This window comes from Bombina bombina, chromosome 11, assembly GCF_027579735.1.
Source record: "Bombina bombina isolate aBomBom1 chromosome 11, aBomBom1.pri, whole genome shotgun sequence".
Taxonomy (NCBI): domain Eukaryota; kingdom Metazoa; phylum Chordata; class Amphibia; order Anura; family Bombinatoridae; genus Bombina; species Bombina bombina.
Genome location: NC_069509.1, coordinates 6,319,557 through 6,345,788, shown reverse-complemented (window position 1 = coordinate 6,345,788; position 26,232 = coordinate 6,319,557). Strand labels below are relative to the sequence as shown.

At 47.1% G+C, this 26,232-nt stretch overlaps 1 protein-coding gene across 1 annotated transcript in view; it reads left to right on the top strand.

Annotated features, from left to right (window-relative positions):
- Positions 1-26,232, top strand: part of ITGAL (integrin subunit alpha L) — a 450,284-nt gene that overhangs the window by 33,468 nt on the left and 390,584 nt on the right. The gene's annotated exons all lie outside the window — the stretch shown is intronic.

The window sequence follows — 26,232 nt, the reverse complement described above, 5'->3', positions numbered from 1 at the left end:
CTGTTTCAGGGAATACAGTGCTTGTTTCAGGGAATACAGTGCCTGTTTCAGGGAATACAGTGCTTGTTTCAGGGAAATACAGAGCTTGTTTCAGGGAAATACAGAGCTTGTTTTGGGGGAATACAGTGCTTGTTTCAGGGAATATAGTGCTTGTTTCAGGGAATATAGTGCTTGTTTCAGGGAATACAGTGCTTGTTTTGGGGGAATACAGTGCTTGTTTTGGGGGAATACAGTGCTTGTTTCAGGGAATATAGTGCTTGTTTCAGGGAATACAGTGCTTGTTTCAGGGAATACAGTGCCTGTTTCAGGGAATAGAGTGCTTGTTTCAGGGAATACAGTGCTTGTTTCAGGGAATATAGTGCTTGTTTCAGGGAATACAGTGCTTGTTTCAGGGAATATAGTGCTTGTTTCAGGGAATACAGTGCTTGTTTCAGGGAATATAGTGCTTGTTTCAGGGGATATAGTGCTTGTTTCAGGGAATACAGTACTTGTTTGGGGGGATATAGTGCTTGTTTGGGGGGATATAGTGCTTGTTTGGGGGGATATAGTGCTTGTTTTAGGGGAATACAGTGCTTGTTTCAGGGAAATACAGTGCTTGTTTCAGGGAAATACAGTGCTTGTTTCAGGGAAATACAGTGCTTGTTTCAGGGAAATACAGTGCTTGTTTCAGGGGATACAGTGCTTGTTTCAGGGAAATACAGTGCCTGTTTCAGGGAATACAGTGCTTGTTTGGGGGGATATAGTGCTTGTTTGGGGGGATATAGTGCTTGTTTTAGGGGAATATAGTGCTTGTTTCAGGGAAATACAGTGCTTTTTTCAGGGTATACAGTGCTTGTTTTGGGGGAATACAGTGCTTGTTTCAGGGAATACAGTGCTTGTTTTGGGGGAATACAGTGCTTGTTTTGGGGGAATACAGTGCTTGTTTCAGGGAATACAGTGCTTGTTTTGGGGGAATACAGTGCCTGTTTCAGGGAATACAGTGCTTGTTTGGGGGGATATAGTGCTTGTTTCAGGGAATACAGTGCTTGTTTTAGGGAATATAGTGCTTGTTTCAGGGAATACAGTGCTTGTTTTAGGGAATACAGTGCCTGTTTCAGGGAATACAGTGCTTGTTTTGGGGGAATACAGTGTTTGTTTCAGGGAATACAGTGCTTGTTTTAGGGAATACAGTGCTTGTTTTAGGGAATACAGTGCTTGTTTTGGGGGGATACAGTGCTTGTTTCAGGGAATACAGTGCTTGTTTTGGGGGATACAGTGCTTGTTTCAGGGAATACAGTGCTTGTTTCAGGGAATACAGTGCTTGTTTTAGGGAATACAGTGCTTGTTTTGGGGGAATACAGTGCTTGTTTGGGGGGATATAGTGCTTGTTTTAGGGCAATACAGTGCTTGTTTCAGGGGAATACAGTGCTTGTTTCAGGGAAATACAGTGCTTGTGTCAGGAAATACAGTGCTTGTTTCAGGGAAATACAGTTCTTTTTTCAGGGTATACAGTGCTTGTTTTGGGGGAATACAGTGCTTGTTTCAGGGAATACAGTGCTTGTTTTGGGGGAATACAGTGCTTGTTTTGGGGGAATACAGTGCTTGTTTTGGGGGAATACAATGCTTGTTTCAGGGAATACAGTGCTTGTTTTGGGGGAATACAGTGCCTGTTTCAGGGAATACAGTGCTTGTTTCAGGGAATATAGTGCTTGTTTCAGGGAATACAGTGCTTGTTTCAGGGAATACAGTGCTTGTTTCAGGGAATACAGTGCTTGTTTTAGGGAATACAGTGCTTGTTTCAGGGAATACAGTGCTTGTTTTAGGGAATACAGTGCCTGTTTCAGGGAATACAGTGCTTGTTTGGGGGGATATAGTGCATGTTTCAGGGGATACAGTGCTTGTTTAAGGGGATACAGTGCTTGTTTCAGGGGATACAGTGCTTGTTTTGGGGGGATACAGTGCTTGTTTCAGGGGATACAGTGCTTGTTTTGGGAGAATACAGTGCTTGTTTCAGGGAATACAGTGCCTGTTTCAGGGAATAGAGTGCTTGTTTCAGGGAATACAGTGCTTGTTTCAGGGAATATAGTGCTTGTTTCAGGGAATACAGTGCTTGTTTCAGGGAATATAGTGCTTGTTTCAGGGGATATAGTGCTTGTTTCAGGGAATACAGTACTTGTTTGGGGGGATATAGTGCTTGTTTGGGGGGATATAGTGCTTGTTTGGGGGGATATAGTGCTTGTTTGGGGGGATATAGTGCTTGTTTTAGGGGAATACAGTGCTTGTTTCAGGGGAATACAGTGCTTGTTTCAGGGAAATACAGTGCTTGTTTCAGGGAAATATAGTGCTTGTTTCAGGGAAATACAGTGCTTGTTTCAGGGGATACAGTGATTGTTTCAGGGAAATACAGTGCCTGTTTCAGGGAATACAGTGCTTGTTTGGGGGGATATAGTGCTTGTTTGGGGGGATATAGTGCTTGTTTTAGGGGAATACAGTGCTTGTTTCAGGGAAATACAGTGCTTTTTTCAGGGTATACAGTGCTTGTTTTGGGGGAATACAGTGCTTGTTTCAGGGAATACAGTGCTTGTTTCAGGGAATATAGTGCTTGTTTCAGGGAATATAGTGCTTGTTTTGGGGGAATACAGTGCTTGTTTCAGGGAATACAGTGCTTGTTTTGGGGGAATACAGTGCTTGTTTTGGGGGAATATAGTGCTTGTTTAAGGGAATACAGTGCTTGTTTTAGGGAATACAGTGCCTGTTTCAGGGAATACAGTGCTTGTTTTGGGGGAATACAGTGCTTGTTTTGGGGGAATATAGTGCTTGTTTAAGGGAATACAGTGCTTGTTTTAGGGAATACAGTGCTTGTTTTGGGGGAATACAGTGCTTGTTTTGGGGGAATATAGTGCTTGTTTAAGGGAATACAGTGCTTGTTTTAGGGAATACAGTGCCTGTTTCAGGGAATACAGTGCTTGTTTGGGGGGAATACAGTGATTGTGTCAGGGAATACAGTGCTTGTTTTAGGGAATACAGTGCTTGTTTCAGGGAATATAGTGCTTGTTTTAGGGAATACAGTGCCTGTTTCAGGGAATACAGTGCTTGTTTGGGGGGAATACAGTGTTTGTTTCAGGGAATACAGTGTTTGTTTTGGGGGAATACAGTGCTTGTTTCAGGGAATGCAGTGCTTGTGTCAGGGAACACCGTGCTTGTGTCAGGGAACACAGTGCTTGTGTCAGGGAACACAGTGCTTGTGTCAGGGAACACAGTGCTTGTGTCAGGGAACACAGTGCTTGTGTCAGGGAACACAGTGCTTGTGTCAGGGAACACAGTGCTTTTGTCAGGGAACACAGTGCTTGTGTCAGGGAACACAGTGCTTGTGTCAGGGAAATACAGTGCTTGTTTTGGGGGAATACAGTGCTTGTTTTGGGGGAATACAGTGCTTGTTTTGGGGGGAATACAGTGCCTGTTTCAGGGAATACAGTGCCTGTTTCAGGGAATACAGTGCTTGTTTGGGGGGATATAGTGCTTGTTTGGGGGGATATAGTGCTTGTTTTAGGGCAATACAGTGCTTGTTTCAGGGGAATACAGTGCTTGTTTCAGGGAAATACAGTGCTTGTGTCAGGGAACACAGTGCTTGTGTCAGGGAACACAGTGCTTGTGTCAGGGAACACAGTGCTTGTGTCAGGGAACACAGTGCTTGTGTCAGGGAACACAGTGCTTGTGTCAGGGAACACAGTGCTTGTGTCAGGGAAATACAGTGCTTGTTTTGGGGGAATACAGTGCTTGTTTTGGGGGAATACAGTGCTTGTTTTGGGGGGAATACAGTGCCTGTTTCAGGGAATATAGTGCCTGTTTCAGGGAATACAGTGCTTGTTTCAGGGAATACAGTGCTTGTGTCAGGGAATACAGTGCTTGTTTCAGGGAATACAGTGCCTGTTTCAGGGAATACAGTGCTTGTTTCAGGGGATATAGTGCTTGTTTCAGGGAATACAGAGCTTGTTTCAGGGAAATACAGAGCTTGTTTCAGGGAATATAGTGCCTGTTTCAGGGGATATAGTGCTTGTTTCAGGGAATACAGTGCTTGTTTCAGGGAATACAGTGCTTATTTCAGGGAATACAGTGCTTGTTTCAGGGAAATACAGAGCTTGTTTCAGGGTATACAGTGCTTGTGTCAGGGAATACAGTGCTTGTTTCAGGGTATACAGTGCTTGTTTCAGGGAAATACAGAGCTTGTTTCAGGGAATACAGAGCCTGTTTCAGGGAATACAGTGCTTGTTTCAGGGAATACAGTGCTTGTTTCAGGGAATATAGTGCTTGTTTCAGGGAATACAGTGCTTGTTTCAGGGAATACAGTGCTTGTTTCAGGGAATATAGTGCTTGTTTCAGGGAATACAGTGCTTGTTTCAGGGAATACAGTGCCTGTTTCAGGGAATATAGTGCTTGTTTCAGGGAAATACAGAGCTTGTTTCAGGGAATACAGTGCCTGTTTCAGTGAATACAGTGCTTGTTTTGGGGGAATACAGTGCTTGTTTTAGGGAATACAGTGCTTGTTTCAGGGAATACAGTGCTTGTTTTGGGGGAATACAGTGCTTGTTTTGGGGGAATATAGTGCTTGTTTAAGGGAATACAGTGCTTGTTTTAGGGAATACAGTGCCTGTTTCAGGGAATACAGTGCTTGTTTGGGGGGAATACAGTGATTGTGTCAGGGAATACAGTGCTTGTTTTAGGGAATACAGTGCTTGTTTCAGGGAATATAGTGCTTGTTTTAGGGAATACAGTGCCTGTTTCAGGGAATACAGTGCTTGTTTGGGGGGAATACAGTGTTTGTTTCAGGGAATACAGTGTTTGTTTTGGGGGAATACAGTGCTTGTTTCAGGGAATGCAGTGCTTGTGTCAGGGAACACCGTGCTTGTGTCAGGGAACACAGTGCTTGTGTCAGGGAACACAGTGCTTGTGTCAGGGAACACAGTGCTTGTGTCAGGGAACACAGTTCTTGTGTCAGGGAACACAGTGCTTGTGTCAGGGAACACAGTGCTTTTGTCAGGGAACACAGTGCTTGTGTCAGGGAACACAGTGCTTGTGTCAGGGAAATACAGTGCTTGTTTTGGGGGAATACAGTGCTTGTTTTGGGGGAATACAGTGCTTGTTTTGGGGGGAATACAGTGCCTGTTTCAGGGAATACAGTGCCTGTTTCAGGGAATACAGTGCTTGTTTGGGGGGATATAGTGCTTGTTTGGGGGGATATAGTGCTTGTTTTAGGGCAATACAGTGCTTGTTTCAGGGGAATACAGTGCTTGTTTCAGGGAAATACAGTGCTTGTGTCAGGAAATACAGTGCTTGTTTCAGGGAAATACAGTTCTTTTTTCAGGGTATACAGTGCTTGTTTTGGGGGAATACAGTGCTTGTTTCAGGGAATACAGTGCTTGTTTTGGGGGAATACAGTGCTTGTTTTGGGGGAATACAGTGCTTGTTTTGGGGGAATACAATGCTTGTTTCAGGGAATACAGTGCTTGTTTTGGGGGAATACAGTGCCTGTTTCAGGGAATACAGTGCCTGTTTCAGGGAATACAGTGCCTGTTTCAGGGAATACAGTGCTTGTTTCAGGGAATTACAGTGCTTGTTTTAGGGAATACAGTGCTTGTTTTAGGGAATACAGTGCTTGTTTCAGGGAATACAGTGCTTGTTTTAGGGAATACAGTGCCTGTTTCAGGGAATACAGTGCTTGTTTGGGGGGATATAGTGCTTGTTTCAGGGGATACAGTGCTTGTTTCAGGGGATACAGTGCTTGTTTCAGGGGATACAGTGCTTGTTTTGGGGGGATACAGTGCTTGTTTCAGGGGATACAGTGCTTGTTTTGGGAGAATACAAAGCTTGTTTGGGGGGATACAGTGCTTGTTTTGGGGGGATACAGTGCTTGTGTCAGGGAATATAGTGCTTGTTTCAGGGAATATAGTGCTTGTTTTATGGGAATACAGTGTTTGTGTCAGGGAATACAGTGCTTGTTTTATGGGAATACAGTGTTTGTGTCAGGGAATACAGAGCTTGTTTTATGGGAATACAGTGCTTGTGTCAGGGAATACAGTGCTTGTGTCAGGGAATACAGTGCTTGTGTCAGGGAATACAGTGCTTGTTTCAGGGAATACAGTGCTTGTGTCAGAGAATACAGTCCTTGTTTCAGGGAATACTGAGCTTTTTGAAGGTAATATAGTGCTTGTTTTGGGGGAATACAGTGCTTGTTTTGGGGGGAATACAGTGCTTGTTTTCAAGTAATACAGTGCTTGTTTGAGGGAATACAATGCTTGTTTCAGGGAATATAGTGCTTGTGTCAGAGAATACAGTCCTTGTTTCAGGGAATACTGAGCTTTTTGAAGGTAATATAGTGCTTGTTTTGGGGGAATACAGTGCTTGTTTTGGGGGGAATACAGTGCTTGTTTTCAAGTAATACAGTGCTTGTTTGAGGGAATGCAGTGCTTGTTTCAGGGAATATAGTGCTTGTGTCAGGGAATACAGTGTTTGTGTCAGGGAATACAGAACTTGTTTTATGGGAATACAGTGCTTGTGTCAGGGAATACAGTGCTTGTGTCAGGGAATACAGTGCTTTTTTTATGGGAATACAGTGCTTGTGTCAGGGAATACAGTGCTTGTGTCAGGGAATACAGTGCTTGTGTCAGGGAATACAGTGCTTGTATCAGGGAATACAGTGCTTGTGTCAGGGAATACAGTGCTTGTGTCAGGGAATACAGTGCTTGTGTCAGGGAATACAGTGCTTGTTTCAGGGAATACAGTGCTTGTGTCAGGGAATACAGTGCTTGTGTCAGGGAATACAGTGCTTGTTTCAGGGAATAAACATAGGTAGTAAGGTTAAACGGATAAAGAAAACACTCTAATCCTGGGAGACCAACGGCTGCCGTCCACACGGCTTGGAATCAGCACACACAGAGCTGCTGATACAAAGTAACAAAAAAGGATTCCAGAGTCCCAGAGAAAAAGAGAGGTTTAAAGCTCATACACTAGAGCAAACGTTTCCAAACTTAGTAGTTGTTATCAGGTATAGACACTATGCACACTGCACTTAGATAAGATAAACATAAAAAATTTATTGCAGGTAATAGTAAAAAAGTTCACACAGGAGCTGCGGTACACGCAGTCACTCACAGTATTGCAGAGAGACAGGGAGGTAATGACGTCATCTGACGCGTTTCACGCCGGTTGGCGCTTTTTCAAAGATAGATTGGGAGGGGATCAGTGTGGGATTAAATACCCATCAATTACCATTAGATCACTCCCCAATCTAAAACGTCATAGATTTTGTAAACGTTGTTACAGAATACTCACTCGGGCTGAAACAAGAAGCACACAGCTATAAATGAATGACCGCAGTCAGGTCAAAAGCTCTGGCGGGTAAAGCCAACGAGTGTGTTATGCAAGCTGTCACTCCAAAATTAATCACAAACAGAGACAAAATAGATAATAATAAATATAAATTAGATAATGTTATACAGAGTAATTCAATAGCAATAGTGTTCTGCTTATATAGCAACTTATATGAAACTGCCTGGTCAGTTGTCACTGTATAAAACTTGCATAGTGACTAAAACTAAAGACCATTCTAAAAGTTCATACATGATGCTAATAAAATAGCAGGGACAAAAGTAGAAAAGGAAAGGTAAAGAAAGAAAACAACAGTACAAAAAGAAAAACAATTATTATAATATTGGAAAAACTCCAATAAAAGAAAAAGATTTGTGCATAAAAATAATAATAATGAGAAATAAAAATGGTTCAGTTTTTCTTTAAATAAAGAGAGCAAAGTATAATACCCATGTTAGGCTCAGTTTAAATCAGGAGACAGTACAATTTCCTATTGGTTCGAGGGAAAGAAAAACTACATGTTTAGATGAGATACACTAAACTTAGTGGCTTAGATGCAAAAATTCACCTTGTTTGCCCTCAGAGTAGTCCTCACTATTTCTTAGACAGTAATTACATTCCCTGATATAGATCAAGGTCCCACCTAAGATTGATACCTTTGGGTTCTTTCGTTTCTAATCTGAAGATCCATTGTACTTCAACATCCAGCAGTTTTTTATATCTATCACCTCCTCTCTTATTGACGGGGACATAGTCAATGGCTTGGAATCTTAGTGCTTTCTTATTTTCTGGGTGTAAATTAAAATGTTTAGCCACCGGGGTTTTTGGAGGGTCCTTTTCAATAGAGGTTAAATGCTCACGTATTCTTGTTTCAGGGAATATAGTGCTTGTGTCAGAGAATACAGTGCTTGTGTCAGGGAATACAGTGCTTGTGTCAGGGAATACAGTGCTTGTGTCAGGGAATACAGTGCTTGTGTCAGGGAATACAGTGCTTGTGTCAGGGAATACAGTGCTTGTTTCAGGGAATACTGAGCTTTTTGAAGGTAATATAGTGCTTGTTTTGGGGAATACAGTGCTTGTTTGGGGGGAATACAGTGTTTGTTTTCAAGTAATACAGTGCTTGTTTGAGGGAATACAGTGCTTGTTTGAGGGAATACAGTGCTTGTTTGAGGGAATACAGTGCTTGTTTGAGGGAATACAGTGCTTGTTTGAGGGAATACAGTGCTTGTTTGGGGGGAATACAGTGTTTGTTTTCAAGTAATACAGTGCTTGTTTGAGGGAATACAGTGCTTGTTTGAGGGAATACAGTGCTTGTTTGAGGGAATACAGTGCTTGTTTGGGGGGAATACAGTGTTTGTTTTCAAGTAATACAGTGCTTGTTTGAGGGAATACAGTGCTTGTTTGGGGGGAATACAGTGCTTGTTTGGGGGGAATACAGTGTTTGTTTTCAAGTAATACAGTGCTTGTTTGAGGGAATACAGTGCTTGTTTGGGGGGAATACAGTGCTTGTTTGGGGGGAATACAGTGCTTGTTTTCAAGTAATACAGTGCTTGTTTGGGGGGAATACAGTGCTTGTTTTCAAGTAATACAGTGCTTGTTTTCAAGTAATACAGTGCTTGTTTCAGGGAATACAGTGTTTGTTTTGGGGGAATACAGTGCTTGTTTCAGGGAATACAGTGCTTGTGTCAGGGAATACAGTGCTTGTGTCAGGGAATACAGTGCTTGTTTCAGGGAATACAGTGCTTGTGTCAGAGAATACAGTGCTTGTTTCAGGGAATACTGAGCTTTTTGAAGGTAATATAGTGCTTGTTTTGGGGGAATACAGTGCTTGTTTGAGGGAATACAGTGTTTGTTTTCAAGTAATACAGTGCTTGTTTGAGGGAATACAGTGCTTGTTTGGGGGGAATACAGTGTTTGTTTTCAAGTAATACAGTGCTTGTTTGAGGGAATACAGTGCTTGTTTTGGGGGAATACAGTGCTTGTTTGGGGGGAATACAGTGTTTGTTTTCAAGTAATACAGTGCTTGTTTGGGGGGAATACAGTGCTTGTTTGGGGGGAATACAGTGTTTGTTTTCAAGTAATACAGTGTTTGTTTGGGGGGAATACAGTGCTTGTTTTGGGGGAATACAGTGCTTGTTTGGGGGGAATACAGTGCTTGTTTGGGGGGAATACAGTGCTTGTTTGGGGGGAATACAGTGTTTGTTTTCAAGTAATACAGTGTTTGTTTGGGGGGAATACAGTGCTTGTTTTCAAGTAATACAGTACTTGTTTGGGGGGAATACAGTGCTTGTTTTCAAGTAATACAGTGCTTGTTTTCAAGTAATACAGTGCTTGTTTCAGGGAATACAGTGTTTGTTTTGGGGGAATACAGTGCTTGTTTCAGGGAATACAGTGCTTGTGTCAGGGAACACAGTGCTTGTGTCAGGGAACACAGTGCTTGTTTCAGGGAATACAGTGCTTGTGTCAGAGAATACAGTGCTTGTTTCAGGGAATACTGAGCTTTTTGAAGGTAATATAGTGCTTGTTTTGGGGGAATACAGTGCTTGTTTGAGGGAATACAGTGTTTGTTTTCAAGTAATACAGTGCTTGTTTGAGGGAATACAGTGCTTGTTTGGGGGGAATACAGTGTTTGTTTTCAAGTAATACAGTGCTTGTTTGAGGGAATACAGTGCTTGTTTTGGGGGAATACAGTGCTTGTTTGGGGGGAATACAGTGTTTGTTTTCAAGTAATACAGTGCTTGTTTGGGGGGAATACAGTGCTTGTTTGGGGGGAATACAGTGTTTGTTTTCAAGTAATACAGTGTTTGTTTGGGGGGAATACAGTGCTTGTTTTGGGGGAATACAGTGCTTGTTTGGGGGGGAATACAGTGCTTGTTTGGGGGGAATACAGTGCTTGTTTGGGGGGAATACAGTGCTTGTTTGGGGGGAATACAGTGTTTGTTTTCAAGTAATACAGTGTTTGTTTGGGGGGAATACAGTGCTTGTTTTGGGGGAATACAGTGCTTGTTTGGGGGGAATACAGTGCTTGTTTGGGGGGAATACAGTGCTTGTTTGGGGGGAATACAGTGCTTGTTTGGGGGGAATACAGTGTTTGTTTTCAAGTAATACAGTGTTTGTTTGGGGGGAATACAGTGCTTGTTTTCAAGTAATACAGTGCTTGTTTTCAAGTAATACAGTGCTTGTTTTCAAGTAATACAGTGCTTGTTTCAGGGAATACAGTGCTTGTTTTGGGGGAATACAGTGCTTGTTTCAGGGAATACAGTGCTTGTGTCAGGGAACACAGTGCTTGTGTCAGGGAACACAGTGCTTGTGTCAGGGAACACAGTGCTTGTGTCAGGGAACACAGTGCTTGTGTCAGGGAACACAGTGCTTGTGCCAGGGAACTCAGTGCTTGTGTCAGGGAACACAGTGCTTGTGTCAGGGAACACAGTGCTTGTGTCAGGGAACACAGTGCTTGTGTCGGGGAAATACAGTGCTTGTTTTGGGGGAATACAGTGCTGGTTTTGGGGGGAATAAAGTGCCTGTTTCAGGGAATACAGTGCCTGTTTCAGGGAATACAGTGCTTGTTTGGGGGGATATAGTGCTTGTTTGGGGGGATATAGTGCTTGTTTTAGGGGAATACAGTGCTTGTTTCAGGGGAATACAGTGCTTTTTTCAGGGTATACAGTGCTTTTTTCAGGGTATACAGTGCTTGTTTTGGGGGAATACAGTGCTTGTTTCAGGGAATACAGTGCTTGTTTTGGGGGAATACAGTGCCTGTTTCAGGGAATACAGTGCTTGTTTGGGGGGATATAGTGCTTGTTTCAGGGAATACAGTGCCTGTTTCAGGGAATATAGTGCTTGTTTCAGGGAATACAGTGCTTGTTTTGGGGAATACAGTGCTTGTTTGGGGGGAATACAGTGCTTGTGTCAGGGAATATAGTGCTTGTGTCAGGGAATATAGTGCTTGTTTCAGGGAATACAGTGCTTGTTTGAGGGAATACAGTGCTTGTTTTGGGGGAATACAGTGCTTGTTTGGGGGGAATACAGTGTTTGTTTTCAAGTAATACAGTGCTTGTTTGGGGGGAATACAGTGCTTGTTTGGGGGGAATACAGTGTTTGTTTTCAAGTAATACAGTGTTTGTTTGGGGGGAATACAGTGCTTGTTTGGGGGGAATACAGTGCTTGTTTGGGGGGAATACAGTGCTTGTTTGGGGGGAATACAGTGCTTGTTTGGGGGGAATACAGTGTTTGTTTTCAAGTAATACAGTGTTTGTTTGGGGGGAATACAGTGCTTGTTTTCAAGTAATACAGTACTTGTTTGGGGGGAATACAGTGCTTGTTTTCAAGTAATACAGTGCTTGTTTTCAAGTAATACAGTGCTTGTTTCAGGGAATACAGTGCTTGTTTTGGGGGAATACAGTGCTTGTTTCAGGGAATACAGTGCTTGTGTCAGGGAACACAGTGCTTGTGTCAGGGAACACAGTGCTTGTGTCAGGGAACACAGTGCTTGTGTCAGGGAACACAGTGCTTGTGCCAGGGAACTCAGTGCTTGTGTCAGGGAACACAGTGCTTGTGTCAGGGAACACAGTGCTTGTGTCGGGGAAATACAGTGCTTGTTTTGGGGGAATACAGTGCTGGTTTTGGGGGGAATAAAGTGCCTGTTTCAGGGAATACAGTGCCTGTTTCAGGGAATACAGTGCTTGTTTGGGGGGATATAGTGCTTGTTTGGGGGGATATAGTGCTTGTTTTAGGGGAATACAGTGCTTGTTTCAGGGGAATACAGTGCTTTTTTCAGGGTATACAGTGCTTTTTTCAGGGTATACAGTGCTTGTTTTGGGGGAATACAGTGCTTGTTTCAGGGAATACAGTGCTTGTTTTGGGGGAATACAGTGCCTGTTTCAGGGAATACAGTGCTTGTTTGGGGGGATATAGTGCTTGTTTCAGGGAATACAGTGCCTGTTTCAGGGAATATAGTGCTTGTTTCAGGGAATACAGTGCTTGTTTTAGGGAATACAGTGCTTGTTTGGGGGGAATACAGTGCTTGTGTCAGGGAATATAGTGCTTGTGTCAGGGAATATAGTGCTTGTTTCAGGGAATACAGTGCTTGTTTCAGGGAATATAGTGCTTGTTTCAGGGAATACAGTGCTTGTTTCAGGGAATACAGTGTTTGTTTCAGGGAATACAGTGCTTGTTTTGGGAGAATACAAAGCTTGTTTTGGGGGAATACAGTGCTTGTTTCAGGGAATACAGTGTTTGTTTCAGGGAATACAGTGCTTGTTTTGGGAGAATACAAAGCTTGTTTTGGGGGGATACAGTGCTTGTTTCAGGGAATACAGTGCTTGTTTCAGGGAATACAGTGCTTGTTTTATGGGAATACAGTGCTTGTTTCAGGGAATACAGTGCTTGTTTCAGGGAATACAGTGCTTGTTTCAGGGAATACAGTGCTTGTTTCAGGGAATACAGTGCTTGTTTCAGGGAATACAGTGCTTGTTTCAGGGAATACAGTGCCTGTTTCAGGGAATACAGTGCTTGTTTGGGGGGATATAGTGCTTGTTTCAGGGAATACAGTGCTTGTTTCAGGGAATACAGTGCTTGTTTCAGGGAATACAGTGCTTGTTTCAGGGAATACAGTGCTTGTTTCAGGGAATACAGTGCTTGTTTCAGGGAATACAGTGCCTGTTTCAGGGAATACAGTGCTTGTGTCAGGGAATACAGTGCCTGTTTCAGGGAATACAGTGCTTGTTTCAGGGAATACAGTGCCTGTTTCAGGGAATACAGTGCTTGTTTTGGGGGAATACAATGCTTGTTTCAGGGAATACAGTACTTGTTTCAGGGAATACAGTGCTTGTTTCAGGGAATACAGTGCTTGTTTCAGGGAATACAGTGCCTGTTTCAGGGAATACAGTGCTTGTGTCAGGGAATACAGTGCCTGTTTCAGGGAATACAGTGCTTGTTTGGGGGGGATATAGTGCTTCTTTCAGGGAATACAGTGCTTGTTTGGGGGGATACAGTGCTTGTTTCAGGGGATACAGAGCTTGTTTCAGGGAATACAGTGCTTGTTTGGGGGGAATACAGTGCTTGTGTCAGGGAATAGAGTGCTTGTTTCAGGGGATACAGAGCTTGTTTCAGGGGATACAGTGCTTGTTTCAGGGGATACAGTGCTTGTTTCAGGGGATACAGTGCTTGTTTTGGGAGAATACAAAGCTTGTTTTGGGGGAATACAGTGCTTGTTTTGGGAGAATACAAAGCTTGTTTTGGGGGAATACAGTGCTTGTTTTGGGAGAATACAAAGCTTGTTTTGGGGGGATACAGTGCTTGTTTTGGGGGGATACAGTGCTTGTTTCAGGGAATACAGTGCTTGTTTCAGGGAATACAGTGCTTGTTTTGGGAGAATACAAAGCTTGTTTTGGGGGGATACAGTGCTTGTTTTGGGAGAATACAAAGCTTGTTTTGGGGGGATACAGTGCTTGTTTTGGGGGGATACAGTGCTTGTTTCAGGGGATACAGTGCTTGTTTCAGGGGATACAGTGCTTGTTTCAGGGGATACAGTGCTTGTTTCAGGGGATACAGTGCTTGTTTCAGGGGATACAGTGCTTGTGTCAGGGAATACAGTGCTTGTTTCAGGGGATACAGTGCTTGTTTCAGGGAATACAGTGCTTGTTTCAGGGGATACAGTGCTTGTTTCAGGGGATACAGTGCTTGTTTCAGGGGATACAGTACTTGTTTCAGGGGATACAGTGCTTGTTTCAGGGGATACAGTGCTTGTTTCGGAAAATACAGTGCTTGTTTTGGGAGAATACAAAGCTTGTATTGGGGGGATACAGTGCTTGTTTTGGGGGGATACAGTGCTTATTTTGGGGGGATACAGTGCTTGTTTTATGGAATATAATTTAATTTCCCTGCTGATCCCTTATTGTTTGTTATTTCTGATGTTCATTTGGGGCTTTCTCTTTATGATTTGTTCCGTTGGGTGTGTTTAGATCATTATGGTTATTGAGGTTTCCCTTAGAGTGTGCAGTAGCTATTTTCTCTTCCTCTCTGTCCTCGCCTTTGTGGTCTGTTCTAAGGCTTATAGTGTTTACTCTATTGTCATTTTGTTCAGTTCCTTCTGAGCTGTTGGGTGTCTCCCTGTGGGTCCCCTTATAGAATTAGAAGTGAGCTCCCACCCCAACTGTGTGCTGTATCCTCAACTGTCTGATCCTATCTCTCTGCAGGATCATTGTGTGCTCCCACCCTAACTGTGTGCTGTATCCTCAGATATCTGATCCTCTCTCTCTCTGCAGGATCATTGCGTGCTCCCACCCTAACTCTGTGCTGTATCCTCAGCTGTCTGATCCTCTCTCTCTCTGCAGGATCATTGTGTGCTCCCACCCTAACTCTGTGCTGTATCCTCAGCTGTCTGATCCTCTCTCTCTCTGCAGGATCATTGTGTGCTCCCGCCCTAACTGTGTGCTGTATCCTCAGCTGTCTGATCCTCTCTCTCTCTCTGCAGGATCATTGTGTGCTCCCACCCTAACTGTGTGCTGTATCCTCAGCTGTCTGATCCTCTCTTTGCAGGATCATTGTGTGCTCCCACCCTAACTGTGTGCTGTATCCTCAGCTGTCTGATCCTCTCTCTCTCTGCAGGATCATTGTGTGCTCCCACCCTAACTGTGTGCTGTATCCTCAGCTGTCTGATCCTCTCTCTCTCTCTGCAGGAGCATTGTGTGCTCCCACCCTAACTGTGTGCTGTATCCTCAGCTGTCTGATCCTCTCTCTCTGCAGGATCATTGTGTGCTCCCACCCTAACTGTGTGCTGTATCCTCAGCTGTCTGATCCTCTCTCTCTCTGCAGGATCATTGTGTGCTCCCACCCTAACTGTGTGCTGTATCCTCAGCTGTCTGATCCTCTCTCTCTGCAGGATCATTGTGTGCTCCCACCCTAACTGTGTGCTGTATCCTCAGCTGTCTGATCCTCTCTCTCTGCAGGGTCATTGTGTGCTCCCACCCTAACTGTGTGCTGTATCCTCAGCTGTCTGATCCTCTCTCTCTCTGCAGGATCATTGTGTGCTCCCACCCTAACTGTGTGCTGTATCCTCAGCTGTCTGATCCTCTCTATCTGCAGGATCATTGTGTGCTCCCACCCTAACTGTGTGCTGTATCCTCAGCTGTCTGATCCTCTCTCTCTCTCTGCAGGATCATTGTGTGCTCCCACCCTAACTGTGTGCTGTATCCTCAGCTGTCTGATCCTCTCTCTCTCTCTGCAGGATCATTGTGTTCTCCCACCCTAACTGTGTGCTGTATCCTCAGCTGTCTGATCCTCTCTCTGCAGGATCATTGTGTGCTCCCACCCTAACTGTGTGCTGTATCCTCAGCTGTCTGATCCTCTCTCTCTCTGTAGGATCATTGTGTGCTCCCACCCTAACTGTGTGCTGTATCCTCAGCTGTCTGATCCTCTCTCTCTCTCTGCAGGAGCATTGTGTGCTCCCACCCTAACTGTGTGCTGTATCCTCAGCTGTCTGATCCTCTCTCTCTCTCTGCAGGATCATTGTGTGCTCCCACCCTAACTGTGTGCTGTATCCTCAGCTGTCTGATCCTCTCTCTGCAGGATCATTGTGTGCTCCCACCCTAACTGTGTGCTGTATCCTCAGCTGTCTGATCCTCTCTCTCTGCAGGATCATTGTGTGCTCCCACCCTAACTGTGTGCTGTATCCTCAGCTGTCTGATCCTCTCTCTCTGCAGGATCATTGTGTGCTCCCACCCTAACTGTGTGCTGTATCCTCAGCTGTCTGATCCTCTCTCTCTGCAGGATCATTGTGTGCTCCCACCCTAACTGTGTGCTGTATCCTCAGCTGTCTGATCCTCTCTCTCTCTGCAGGATCATTGTGTGCTCCCACCCTAACTGTGTGCTGTATCCTCAGCTGTCTGATCCTCTCTCTGCAGGATCATTGTGTGCTCCCACCCTAACTGTGTGCTGTATCCTCAGCTGTCTGATCCTCTCTCTCTCTGCAGGATCATTGTGTGCTCCCACCCTAACTGTGTGCTGTATCCTCAGCTGTCTGATCCTCTCTCTCTGCAGGATCATTGTGTGCTCCCGCCCTTACTGTGTGCTGTATCCTCAGCTGTCTGATCCTCTCTCTCTGCAGGATCATTGTGTGCTCCCGCCCTAACTGTGTGCTGTATCCTCAGCTGTCTGATCCCCTCTCTGCAGGATCATTGTGTGCTCCCACCCTAACTGTGTGCTGTATCCTCAGCTGTCTGATCCTCTCTCTCTCTCTGCAGGATCATTGTGTGCTCCCACCCTAACTGTGTGCTGTATCCTCAGCTGTCTGATCCTCTCTCTGCAGGATCATTGTGTGCTCCCACCCTAACTGTGTGCTGTATCCTCAGCTGTCTGATCCTCTCTCTCTCTGCAGGATCATTGTGTGCTCCCACCCTAACTGTGTGCTGTATCCTCAGCCGTCTGATCCTCTCTCTCTGCAGGATCATTGTGTGCTCCCACCCTAACTGTGTGCTGTATCCTCAGCTGTCTGATCCTCTCTCTCTCTGCAGGATCATTGTGTGCTCCCACCCTAACTCTGTGCTGTATCCTCAGCTGTCTGATCCTCTCTCTCTGCAGGATCATTGTGTGCTCCCACCCTAACTGTGTGCTGTATCCTCAGCTGTCTGATCATTTCTCTCTGCAGGATCATTGTGAGCTCCCACCCTAACTGTGTGCTGTATCCTCAGCTGTCTGATCCTCTCTCTGCAGGATCATTGTGTGCTCCCACCCTAACTGTGTGCTGTATCCTCAGCTGTCTGATCCTCTCTCTACAGGATCATTGTGTGCTCCCACCCTAACTCTGTGCTGTATCCTCAGCTGTCTGATCCTCTTTCTCTCTGCAGGATCATTGTGTGCTCCCACCCTAACTGTGTGCTGTATCCTCAGCTGTCTGATCCTCTCTCTCTGCAGGATCATTGTGTGCTCCCACCCTAACTGTGTGTTGTATCCTCAGCTGTCTGATCCTCTCTCTCTGCAGGATCATTGTGTGCTCCCACCCTAACTGTGTGCTGTATCCTCAGCTGTCTGATCCCCTCTCTGCAGGATCATTGTGTTCTCCCACCCTAACTGTGTGCTGTATCCTCAGCTGTCTGATCCTCTCTATCTGCAGGATCATTGTGTGCTACCACCCTAACTGTGTGCTGTATCCTCAGCTGTCTGATCCTCTCTCTCTGCAGGAACATTGTGTGCTCCCACCCTAACTGTGTGCTGTATCCTCAGCTGTCTGATCCCCTCTCTGCAGGATCATTGTGTTCTCCCACCCTAACTGTGTGCTGTATCCTCAGCTGTCTGATCCTCTCTCTCTCTGCAGGATCATTGTGTGCTCCCACCCTAACTGTGTGCTGTATCCTCAGCTGTCTGATCCTCTCTCTCTCTCTGCAGGATCATTGTGTGCTCCCACCCTAACTGTGTGCTGTATCCTCAGCTGTCTGATCCTCTCTCTCTGCAGGATCATTGTGTGCTCCCACCCTAACTCTGTGCTGTATCCTCAGCTGTCTGATCCCCTCTCTGCAGGATCATTGTGTGCTCCCACCCTAACTGTGTGCTGTATCCTCAGCTGTCTGATCCTCTCTCTCTCTCTGCAGGATCATTGTGTGCTCCCACCCTAACTGTGTGCTGTATCCTCAGCTGTCTGATCCTCTCTCTCTTTCTGCAGGATCATTGTGTGCTCCCACCCTAACTGTGTGCTGTATCCTCAGCTGTCTGATCCTCTCTCTCTCTGCAGGATCATTTTGTGCTCCCGCCCTAACTGTGTGCTGTATCCTCAGCTGTCTGATCCTCTCTATCTGCAGGATCATTGTGTGCTCCCACCCTAACTGTGTGCTGTATCCTCAGCTGTCTGATCCTCTCTCTGCAGGATCATTGTGTGATCCCACCCTAACTGTGTGCTGTATCCTCAGCTGTCTGATCCTCTCTCTCTCTCTGCAGGATCATTGTGTGCTCCCACCCTAACTGTGTGCTGTATCCTCAGCTGTCTGATCCTCTCTCTGCAGGATCATTGTGTGCTCCCACCCTAACTGTGTGCTGTATCCTCAGCTGTCTGATCCTCTCTCTCTGCAGGATCATTGTGTGCTCCCACCCTAACTATGTGCTGTATCCTCAGCTGTCTGATCCTCTCTCTCTCTGCAGGATCATTGTGTGCTCCCGCCCTAACTGTGTGCTGTATCCTCAGCTGTCTGATCCTCTTTCTCTGCAGGATCATTGTGTGCTCCCACCCTAACTGTGTGCTGTATCCTCAGCTGTCTGATCCTCTCTCTCTCTCTGCAGGATCATTGTGTGCTCCCACCCTAACTGTGTGCTGTATCCTCAGCTGTCTGATCCTCTCTCTCTCTGCAGGATCATTGTGTGCTCCCACCCTAACTGTGTGCTGTATCCTCAGCTGTCTGATCCTCTCTCTCTGCAGGATCATTGTGTGATCCCACCCTAACTGTGTGCTGTATCCTCAGCTGTCTTATCCTCTCTCTCTCTCTGCAGGATCATTGTGTGCTCCCACCCTAACTGTGTGCTGTATCCTCAGCTGTCTGATCCTCTCTCTCTCTCTGCAGGATCATTGTGTGCTCCCACCCTAACTCTGTGCTGTATCCTCAGCTGTCTGATCCTCTCTCTCTGCAGGATCATTGTGTGCTCCCACCCTAACTGTGTGCTGTATCCTCAGCTGTCTGATCCTCTCTCTCTGCAGGATCATTGTGTGCTCCCGCCCTAACTGTGTGCTGTATCCTAAGCTGTCTGATCCTCTCTCTCTCTGCAGGATCATTGTGTGCTCCCACCCTAACTGTGTGCTGTATCCTCAGCTGTCTGATCCTCTCTCTCTGCAGGATCATTGTGTGCTCCCACCCTAACTGTGTGCTGTATCCTCAGCTGTCTGATCCTCTCTCTCTCTGCAGGATCATTGTGTGCTCCCACCCTAACTGTGTGCTGTATCCTCAGCTGTCTGATCCTCTCTCTGCAGGATCATTGTGTGCTCCCACCCTAACAGTGTGCTGTATCCTCAGCTGTCTGATCCTCTCTCTCTGCAGGATCATTGTGTGCTCCCACCCTAACTGTGTGCTGTATCCTCAGCTGTTTGATCCTCTCTCTCTCTGCAGGATCATTGTGTGCTCCCGCCCTAACTGTGTGCTGTATCCTCAGCTGTCTGATCCTCTCTCTCTCTGCAGGATCATTGTGTGCTCCCACCCTAACTGTGTGCTGTATCCTCAGCTGTCTGATCCTCTCTCTCTGCAGGATCATTGTGTGCTCCCACCCTAACTGTGTGCTGTATCCTCAGCTGTCTGATCCTCTCTCTCTCTGCAGGATCATTGTGTGCTCCCGCCCTAACTGTGTGCTGTATCCTCAGCTGTCTGATCCTCTCTCTCTCTGCAGGATCATTGTGTGCTCCCACCCTAACTGTGTGCTGTATCCTCAGCTGTCTGATCCTCTCTCTCTCTGCAGGATCATTGTGTGCTCCCACCCTAACTGTGTGCTGTATCCTCAGCTGTCTGATCCTCTCTCTCTGCAGGATCATTGTGTGCTCCCACCCTAACTCTGTGCTGTATCCTCAGCTGTCTGATCCCCTCTCTGCAGGATCATTGTGTGCTCCCACCCTAACTGTGTGCTGTATCCTCAGCTGTCTGATCCTCTCTCTCTGCAGGATCATTGTGTGCTCCCACCCTAACTGTGTGCTGTATCCTCAGCTGTCTGATCCTCTCTCTCTCTGCAGGATCATTGTGTGCTCCCACCCTAACTGTGTGCTGTATCCTCAGCTGTCTGATCCTCTCTCTCTGCAGGATCATTGTGTGCTCCCACCCTAACTGTGTGCTGTATCCTCAGCTGTCTGATCCTCTCTATCTGCAGGATCATTGTGTGCTCCCACCCTAACTGTGTGCTGTATCCTCAGCTGTCTGATCCTCTCTCTCTGCAGGATCATTGTGTGCTCCCACCCTAACTGTGTGCTGTATCCTCAGCTGTCTGATCCTCTCTCTCTGCAGGATCATTGTGTGCTCCCACCCTAACTGTGTGCTGTATCCTCAGCTGTCTGATCCTCTCTCTCTCTGCAGGATCATTGTGTGCTCCCACCCTAACTGTGTGCTGTATCCTCAGCTGTCTGATCCTCTCTCTCTCTGCAGGATCATTGTGTGCTCCCACCCTAACTGTGTGCTGTATCCTCAGCTGTCTGATCCTCTCTCTCTGCAGGATCATTGTGTGCTCCCACCCTAACTGTGTGCTGTATCCTCAGCTGTCTGATCCCTCTCTCTGCAGGATCATTGTGTGCTCCCACCCTAACTGTGTGCTGTATCCTCAGCTGTCTGATCCTCTCTCTCTCTCTGCAGGATCATTGTGTGCTCCCACCCTAACTGTGTGCTGTATCCTCAGCTGTCTGATCCTCTCTCTCTCTGCAGGATCATTGTGTGCTCCCACCCTAACTGTGTGCTGTATCCTCAGCTGTCTGATCCTCTCTCTCTCTGCAGGATCATTGTGTGCTCCCGCCCTAACTGTGTGCTGTATCCTCAGCTGTCTGATCCTCTCTCTCTCTGCAGGATCATTGTGTGCTCCCACCCTAACTGTGTGCTGTATCCTCAGCTGTCTGATCCTCTCTCTGCAGGATCATTGTGTGCTCCCACCCTAACTGTGTGCTGTATCCTCAGCTGTCTGATCCTCTCTCTCTCTGCAGGATCATTGTGTGCTCCCACCCTAACTGTGTGCTGTATCCTCAGCTGTCTGATCCTCTCTCTGCAGGATCATTGTGTGCTCCCACCCTAACTGTGTGCTGTATCCTCAGCTGTCTGATCCTCTCTCTCTGCAGGATCATTGTGTGCTCCCACCCTAACTATGTGCTGTATCCTCAGCTGTCTGATCCTCTCTCTCTCTGCAGGATCATTGTGTGCTCCCGCCCTAACTGTGTGCTGTATCCTCAGCTGTCTGATCCTCTTCTCTGCAGGATCATTGTGTGCTCCCACCCTAACTGTGTGCTGTATCCTCAGCTGTCTGATCCTCTCTCTCTCTGCAGGATCATTGTGTGCTCCCGCCCTAACTGTGTGCTGTATCCTCAGCTGTCTGATCCTCTCTCTCTCTGCAGGATCATTGTGTGCTCCCACCCTAACTGTGTGCTGTATCCTCAGCTGTCTGATCCTCTCTCTCTCTGCAGGATCATTGTGTGCTCCCACCCTAACTGTGTGCTGTATCCTCAGCTGTCTGATCCTCTCTCTCTCTCTGCAGGATCATTGTGTGCTCCCACCCTAACTGTGTGCTGTATCCTCAGCTGTCTGATCCTCTCTCTCTCTGCAGGATCATTGTGTGCTCCCACCCTAACTCTGTGCTGTATCCTCAGCTGTCTGATCCTCTCTCTCTGCAGGATCATTGTGTGCTCCCACCCTAACTGTGTGCTGTATCCTCAGCTGTCTGATCCTCTCTCTCTGCAGGATCATTGTGTGCTCCCACCCTAACTGTGTGCTGTATCCTCAGCTGTCTGATCCTCTCTCTCTCTGCAGGATCATTGTGTGCTCCCACCCTAACTGTGTGCTGTATCCTCAGCTGTCTGATCCTCTCTCTCTGCAGGATCATTGTGTGCTCCCACCCTAACTGTGTGCTGTATCCTCAGCTGTCTGATCCTCTCTCTCTGCAGGATCATTGTGTGCTCCCACCCTAACTGTGTGCTGTATCCTCAGCTGTCTGATCTCTCTCTCTGCAGGATCATTGTGTGCTCCCACCCTAACAGTGTGCTGTATCCTCAGCTGTCTGATCCTCTCTCTCTGCAGGATCATTGTGTGCTCCCACCCTAACTGTGTGCTGTATCCTCAGCTGTCTGATCCTCTCTCTCTCTGCAGGATCATTGTGTGCTCCCAGCCCTAACTGTGTGCTGTAATCCTCAGCTGTCTGATCCTCTCTCTCTCTGCAGGATCATTGTGTGCTCCCACCCTAACTGTGTGCTGTATCCTCAGCTGTCTGATCCTCTCTCTCTGCAGGATCATTGTGTGCTCCCACCCTAACTGTGTGCTGTATCCTCAGCTGTCAGATCCTCTCTCTCTCTGCAGGATCATTGTGTGCTCCCACCCTAACTGTGTGCTGTATCCTCAGCTGTCTGATCCTCTCTCTCTCTGCAGGATCATTGTGTGCTCCCACCCTAACTGTGTGCTGTATCCTCAGCTGTCTGATCCTCTCTCTCTGCAGGATCATTGTGTGCTCCCACCCTAACTGTGTGCTGTATCCTCAGCTGTCTGATCCTCTCTCTCTCTGCAGGATCATTGTGTGCTCCCCACCCTTACTGTGTGATGTATCCTCAGCTGTCTGATCCTCTCTCTCTGCAGGATCATTGTGTGCTCCCACCCTAACTGTGTGCTGTATCCTCAGCTGTCTGATCCTCTCTCTCTGCAGGATCATTGTGTGCTCCCACCCTAACTGTGTGCTGTATCCTCAGCTGTCTGATCCTCTCTCTCTGCAGGATCATTGTGTGCTCCCACCCTAACTGTGTGCTGTATCCTCAGCTGTCTGATCCTCTCTCTCTCTGCAGGATCATTGTGTGCTCCCACCCTAACTGTGTGCTGTATCCTCAGCTGTCTGATCCTCTCTCTCTCTCTCTCTGCAGGATCATTGTGTGCTCCCACCCTAACTGTGTGCTGTATCCTCAGCTGTCTGATCCTCTCTCTCTCTCTGCAGGATCATTGTGTGCTCCCACCCTAACTGTGTGCTGTATCCTCAGCTGTCTGATCCTCTCTCTCTCTGCAGGATCATTGTGTGCTCCCGCCCTAACTGTGTGCTGTATCCTCAGCTGTCTGATCCTCTTTCTCTGCAGGATCATTGTGTGCTCCCACCCTAACTGTGTGCTGTATCCTCAGCTGTCTGATCCTCTCTCTCTCTGCAGGATCATTGTGTGCTCCCACCCTAACTGTGTGCTGTATCCTCAGCTGTCTGATCCTCTCTCTCTCTGCAGGATCATTGTGTGCTCCCCACCCTAACTGTGTGCTGTATCCTCAGCTGTCTGATCCTCTCTCTCTCTGCAGGATCATTGTGTGCTCCCACCCTAACTGTGTGCTGTATCCTCAGCTGTCTGATCCTCTCTCTCTGCAGGATCATTGTGTGCTCCCACCCTAACTGTGTGCTGTATCCTCAGCTGTCTGATCCTCTCTCTCTGCAGGATCATTGTGTGATCCCACCCTAACTGTGTGCTGTATCCTCAGCTGTCTGATCCTCTCTCTCTCTGCAGGATCATTGTGTGCTCCCACCCTAACTGTGTGCTGTATCCTCAGCTGTCTGATCCTCTCTCTCTGCAGGATCATTGTGTGCTCCCACCCTAACTGTGTGCTGTATCCTCAGCTGTCTGATCCTCTCTCTCTGCAGGATCATTGTGTGCTCCCACCCTAACTGTGTGCTGTATCCTCAGCTGTCTGATCCTCTCTCTCTGCAGGATCATTGTGTGCTCCCAGCCCTAACTGTGTGCTGTATCCTCAGCTGTCTGATCCTCTCTCTCTCTGCAGGATCATTGTGTGCTCCCAGCCCTAACTGTGTGCTGTATCCTCAGCTGTCTGATCCTCTCTCTCTCTGCAGGATCATTGTGTGCTCCCACCCTAACTGTGTGCTGTATCCTCAGCTGTCTGATCCTCTCTCTCTCTCTGCAGGATCATTGTGTGCTCCCACCCTAACTGTGTGCTGTATCCTCAGCTGTCTGATCCTCTCTCTCTCTGCAGGATCATTGTGTGCTCCCACCCTAACTGTGTGCTGTATCCTCAGCTGTCTGATCCTCTCTCTCTCTGCAGGATCATTGTGTGCTCCCACCCTAACTGTGTGCTGTATCCTCAGCTGTCTGATCCTCTCTCTCTGCAGGATCATTGTGTGCTCCCACCCTAACTGTGTGCTGTATCCTCAGCTGTCTGATCCTCTCTCTCTGCAGGATCATTGTGTGCTCCCACCCTAACTGTGTGCTGTATCCTCAGCTGTCTGATCCTCTCTCTGCAGGATCATTGTGTGCTCCCACCCTAACTGTGTGCTGTATCCTCAGCTGTCTGATCCTCTCTCTCTCTGCAGGATCATTGTGTGCTCCCACCCTAACTGTGTGCTGTATCCTCAGCTGTCTGATCCTCTCTCTCTCTGCAGGATCATTGTGTGCTCCCACCCTAACTGTGTGCTGTATCCTCAGCTGTCTGATCCTCTCTCTCTCTGCAGGATCATTGTGTGCTCCCACCCTAACTGTGTGCTGTATCCTCAGCTGTCTGATCCTCTCTCTCTCTGCAGGATCATTGTGTGCTCCCACCCTAACTGTGTGCTGTATCCTCAGCTGTCTGATCCTCTCTCTCTCTGCAGGATCATTGTGTGCTCCCACCCTAACTGTGTGCTGTATCCTCAGCTGTCTGATCCTCTCTCTCTGCAGGATCATTGTGTGCTCCCACCCTAACTGTGTGCTGTATCCTCAGCTGTCTGATCCTCTCTCTCTCTGCAGGATCATTGTGTGCTCCCACCCTAACTGTGTGCTGTATCCTCAGCTGTCTGATCCTCTCTCTCTCTGCAGGATCATTGTGTGCTCCCACCCTAACTGTGTGCTGTATCCTCAGCTGTCTGATCCTCTCTCTCTCTGCAGGATCATTGTGTGCTCCCACCCTAACTGTGTGCTGTATCCTCAGCTGTCTGATCCTCTCTCTGCAGGATCATTGTGTGCTCCCACCCTAACTGTGTGCTGTATCCTCAGCTGTCTGATCCTCTCTCTCTCTGCAGGATCATTGTGTGCTCCCACCCTAACTGTGTGCTGTATCCTCAGCTGTCTGATCCTCTCTCTCTCTGCAGGATCATTGTGTGCTCCCACCCTAACTGTGTGCTGTATCCTCAGCTGTCTGATCCTCTCTCTCTCTGCAGGATCATTGTGTGCTCCCACCCTAACTGTGTGCTGTATCCTCAGCTGTCTGATCCTCTCTCTCTCTGCAGGATCATTGTGTGCTCCCACCCTAACTGTGTGCTGTATCCTCAGCTGTCTGATCCTCTCTCTCTGCAGGATCATTGTGTGCTCCCACCCTAACTGTGTGCTGTATCCTCAGCTGTCTGATCCTCTCTCTCTCTCTGCAGGATCATTGTGTGCTCCCACCCTAACTGTGTGCTGTATCCTCAGCTGTCTGATCCTCTCTCTCTCTGCAGGATCATTGTGTGCTCCCACCCTAACTGTGTGCTGTATCCTCAGCTGTCTGATCCTCTCTCTCTGCAGGATCATTGTGTGCTCCCACCCTAACTGTGTGCTGTATCCTCAGCTGTCTGATCCTCTCTCTCTGCAGGATCATTGTGTGCTCCCACCCTAACTGTGTGCTGTATCCTCAGCTGTCTGATCCTCTCTCTCTCTGCAGGATCATTGTGTGCTCCCACCCTAACTGTGTGCTGTATCCTCAGCTGTCTGATCCTCTCTCTCTGCAGGATCATTGTGTGCTCCCACCCTAACTGTGTGCTGTATCCTCAGCTGTCTGATCCTCTCTCTCTCTGCAGGATCATTGTGTGCTCCCACCCTAACTGTGTGCTGTATCCTCAGCTGTCTGATCCTCTCTCTCTCTGCAGGATCATTGTGTGCTCCCACCCTAACTGTGTGCTGTATCCTCAGCTGTCTGATCCTCTCTCTCTCTGCAGGATCATTGTGTGCTCCCACCCTAACTGTGTGCTGTATCCTCAGCTGTCTGATCCTCTCTCTCTCTGCAGGATCATTGTGTGCTCCCACCCTAACTGTGTGCTGTATCCTCAGCTGTCTGATCCTCTCTCTCTCTGCAGGATCATTGTGTGCTCCCACCCTAACTGTGTGCTGTATCCTCAGCTGTCTGATCCTCTCTCTCTCTGCAGGATCATTGTGTGCTCCCACCCTAACTGTGTGCTGTATCCTCAGCTGTCTGATCCTCTCTCTCTCTGCAGGATCATTGTGTGCTCCCACCCTAACTGTGTGCTGTATCCTCA